This window comes from Manacus vitellinus, unplaced genomic scaffold (genome assembly GCF_001715985.3).
Source record: "Manacus vitellinus isolate BGI_N305 unplaced genomic scaffold, ASM171598v3 scaffold_35_pilon, whole genome shotgun sequence".
Lineage (NCBI taxonomy): Eukaryota > Metazoa > Chordata > Aves > Passeriformes > Pipridae > Manacus > Manacus vitellinus.
The window spans coordinates 7,348,025-7,352,567 of record NW_021940498.1 but is presented as its reverse complement, the minus strand read 5'-3'; positions in this window follow the sequence as shown (position 1 = coordinate 7,352,567).

Genomic DNA, 4,543 nt, shown 5'->3' with positions numbered 1-4,543 from the left:
TCCAGCCCAAATGATTCTATGGCACACAGAACCTCTGTGTGGAACTGCACCTTAGACCGGGGTTGTCACGGAGACTCCAAAATGGGATTCCAGGATTGAGGCTTCAGTCCGAACCTCCTTAAGGGTCCCTGGAAAAGCAACACTGAGCCATGGCCTTGTTACTGTTCCCAGAAACACTTTGGAATAAAACACATGCTAAATAGAAGAAATAACATGCCAATAGCAACAAACAACAAATGGCAGCTCTGTACGTTGGGAATGGCTCGTGGGGGCTTTCGAATCCCAAATCCAGCCCACAGCACCAGGGAACGAGGCACGTGGGGTCTGCCGAGTCCATTGGCAGCCCAATCCCATTCCTCCTGCTCTTCCCGTTCCAGGTTTTCCCGCTGCAGTGAGTTTTTCCAGCCCATTGGCCTGTCTGGAGTATGTCAAGCTGTGGTGCTTCCACTGCTTTGTTTAAAGCCCCTTTGCTGTCTCCTGGATTTCACAGCTGGTATCCAAAGGGGCCACGGAGCAGGAATGGGGCCCAGTGCTCCATCCAGCTCTGGGGATCAGGCTTTGCCTCCCACAGAACCTGCCCCTTCCCAGGCATTAAATGGGCTTTACAGAAGGCACTTGCATCATTCCACCCAAAATCCTGCCACCGTGCAAATATCCCTGGAGTGTTCTCCTGGGTCAGGCTGGGATGGCTGTGAGGAACAGGAGACAGTGATAAGCCTGGCTTTGCAGTGAGGAGCCAGGGATAAGCTTGGCTTTGTAGAGCTTTATTATGGAAGGAGAAGCTGTTCAGCCTTGGGTCTGCAAGCTGAGCTCCACACATGGTTCCACCAGCTACTCCCAGTTCGTCCAAGCAGCTTAATCCATCCACCACACTGGGAATGTGGATTCCTACAGGTAGAGAAGCTTCCAGGTCCTCTCATGAGGGTTTTCTGGGAAGGATTGTGGTGCTGGGGCTGTTCAGGCCAGGATTCCCAAAACACAGCTGAGAATGGCTCAGGGAATATACAATTGCAATCCAAACTGGGGGATTTTGCTGCTGGAGAAGATTTTTTATGGCATTCTGGATTTGCAGTGTGGCCAGAGGCAAAATGAAGATGCTGGGAAGGAAGAGGTCGGGCTGAAGGAGGAGCATTTCCCAGCAACTCAAAACTGGCTGTGGCTGTGGCCTTAGTGAGGTGAACGTGAACTGGGCCACCTGGAGAGGAGATGGTTCCATTGAAACATTGGATCCAGGAGCTGGGAGCTCATTCCGGGTCCCCAGTGCACAAATCCTCCTGTGTCCTGTTGGCAGAGCACTGGCAGCAGAAGGGTGATCTTTTAGGCCAATCTGTGCTGTGCTGAAGTGGTTTCTGGATTTCTGTTTTGCAATTGCCTTCGTTCCACTCCCATATTTCCCCCCTTTTTTTTTGGTGGAGTGGTTTAGGGTTAGATTTTTCTCCTTGAATGCAGATTCATTGCTGCAGAGCCGTGCTCCAGCTCTGCTGTAATTAGTTTTGTCTACTGTTAATTGCCTCTCCTTTTCCCATTGTTTATTGAAAGACGAATGAATTTCCAGGTCTGGCTGCTTTGGGAATGCTGACAGCAGCTTTTTGAAATCCCACAGCACAGCTATTTGTCTTTTTTACTCAGCCGAGTCCTGCAGAGTGGGACGAATTCGGCTTCACCTCCGTGTCCCGGGCAAATTACTGCACTAATTAATTTCCCTGAGACTGAGGCCTCCTTCTTCCTTAGCAGAGGGAAGGGATGGAGGAGTCAAGTGTGGATGGAAAACAGCAACAACCTCAGATTAACTCCTGGAATAAACTTGCTTGAAGAGATGTGAGATGCTGGTCGTTTAAAATAAGGATTCAAATAAAGGGATGGTCCATTATTAATCCCACGTCCTCCCTCATGAGAGTATCTTGGTTTCTGGGAAGTGAGCTCTGATCCACCACACAGTGTGGGCTTCTGTTCATGCTCCCTGGGTTTTAAAACAGAAGAACTGGCATTTTTCTTGGGAATTAGATGGCAGAAATTATTGCTGCTCCTTAAAAAGGAGGAAAGGCTGCAAAAGTGACAAAGAGGGGCTGTCACTGAAGGCCACGTGTGATGGTGGGAGATGACAAACCATAGGGCAGGACCCTGCAAAGGGAAGCTCCTTTTGGCAGAGCTTTAGAAGAGAGAGGGAAGTGGGAAGTGCTTGGATTTCCCAGGAACTTCAGTGAAAGGATCTTGGGGCAGCAGAGCTGAGGCTGAGGCAGGAAAGAACCCCTGGGAAGCAGCAGAAAGGGAAACCAAAATGTCATGTTTTTTTTTAATGGAGCAGATTTCCTCAGGGAATGGTGGTTTGGCAAAACTGCCTGGACACTGGGAGAGGGTTCTCCCAAACCCTGCTGGAAGGGGGTGTCTCCCCACAGATCTGAGTCTCCCAAACCCCCGAGTCCCCTCGGAGACTCCTCTTTCAGGGAAGATAATAATTCCCACCAGGATCAAGGAATATCTCAACTGCAGACTGCCCAAGTGGAGCTGGCAGTCCATGAATGGCATGGAGACAGAGCCAGGGAACCCCCTGATGCCTCCTTGGGCTTCCCCACCACTGGAACCCTCTTTTGGGTCCCAGCATCCAGGATTCACAGTATCTGCTTCTAGTTTTGCCAAAAAAATTTGGGGTTTTTTAAAATTTATTTTTCCAGAGAAACAAGTGAGGGGGTTTGGGGCTTTTTTTTTTTTCCTGTTTTGTTTTTTTTTTTTTTTCCCCCAAGCAAATTTAATTCCAAATACAAACCCAAATATTAAATTTAATAAACAGGGATTTTGGAGGGGTTAAGATTCCTGAGCCAGACAGAAACACCACATTTCACAGAATCAGAGAATATCCCACAAGGATAATCGAGTCCAACCCCTGGCCCTGCACAGGACACCCCAAAATCCCACCCTGTCCCCAAGAGCGTTGTCCAAACGCTCCTGGAGCTCCGGGGCTTTGGAAGTGCCCACTGCTCTGGGGAGCCTGTTCAGTGCCCCACCACCTTCTGGGGGAAGAACCTTTCCCTGAGATCCAGTGAGCCCACATCCCTGGCTGGGAGGAGAATAATTCCAGGCAGTAAATATTCTTGGAAAGGAAACCCTCAGCATTCCCCATTCCCAGCCTGCCACAAAGTATTGTTGAGGTCAGTGCAAATTATTACCAGGGATGCTGGAGTGGGATTCCTGTGGGATAACGAGGGATCTCGTGTTAATTCAGCTGGCAGAGCTGCTCAGTGCACAGCAGGGAGCTGCTGCTGCTTTGGAAAGCACCTGACTGAGCTAATCCGAGGGTGAGGAGACAATTTATTGATTTGAAGTCCTGGCCAGACGTAGATGGAGATAATTCTGGGATGCGAGGGATGTTATTGCCACAGAAAAAACAGGCTTGGTAAAGACTTTTCATTTCTTTATTAGCCTCTGCAAAGCAGAAGCAGCTTGAAGGTTTCATTTGAGGTGAAAAGCAGAGCTTTATGGATGGTGGCCACGGGATATTTCTGCTGAAACTGCAAACACCACTCGTGCTGCTCAGGCTGCCCCGAGCTCCCCCCCCTCTCTGAAGCTATTTTTAAAAGATAAGGGACAAAAAAAAAAAGGTGTTAAGTTTGCAGTTCTGCTTTTGCAGTCTGGTCAGGCGTCTTCTCGCTCTTCATGGGTCTCTTGAAAGCTGAAGACTCTGCTTAATGTGCTAGAAAATAGCCTTGTGCTGGGACCAGCAGCCGGTTTATCCCTGCTGTGCTCCCGCTGTGTCTCGGGGGTGGAGAAGTGCTGGGAGCAGGGGAAAGCAGGGAGCTGGTTATCCCAGGCTGCTCAGGGACCAACAGCAAAGTGGGTTTGCTTCCCTTTGCCCAAACAGGGAGGTGGCCCAGCTGAAATTTTGGGAGCTCAGCTCTGGGATCGAAGGTTTGGGCATTGAGAGCTGAGCCCAGCGTTGCAGCTCAGCAGGTCCCTCACCAGTTCTTGCCTCCAGCGCTCTTCAGCTATTCTGGAGGTGTCACCCACAGCTCCAGGAGAAGTGCAGCATCTCAGAAATATGGCAAGTGCTGCTGATTTTCTGTCCCTTTCCAGCCTTGTGTGTTCTCCCTCCCCACCTGGAATCTTCCACCATCGGTCCTGCTTTCATCCGCCCTGTCGCAGCCAGGCTGGGATGGGCACTGCTCCTCTCTCATCCCCCTGAGGAGGGAAAATCCTCCATCCTCCAAATCCCACAGAAACCCAACAATCTCCATCACTCTGCAGCATGACAGATCTCCTATCCTCTGGCAGATGCTGCCCCAGTGACGGGGACAGTGCTGAGCATGGGGGATCCACGTTTACGGGGACCAAACTGGTGGTTAAATTGTTTGAGTGTGGCCAACTTAGTGTCACCAGCCTCAGTGCGTGGTGTTTGGTGTCACCAGCCTCAGTGCGTGGTGTTTGGTGTCACCAGCCTCAGTGTGTGGTGTTTGGTGTCACCAGCCTCAGTGTGTGGTGTTTGATGGCCTCGTTACACCCCGGCTGTGGTTTTATCCAGAGCTTTGTCAGCGTGCCACGGGAGTGTGAA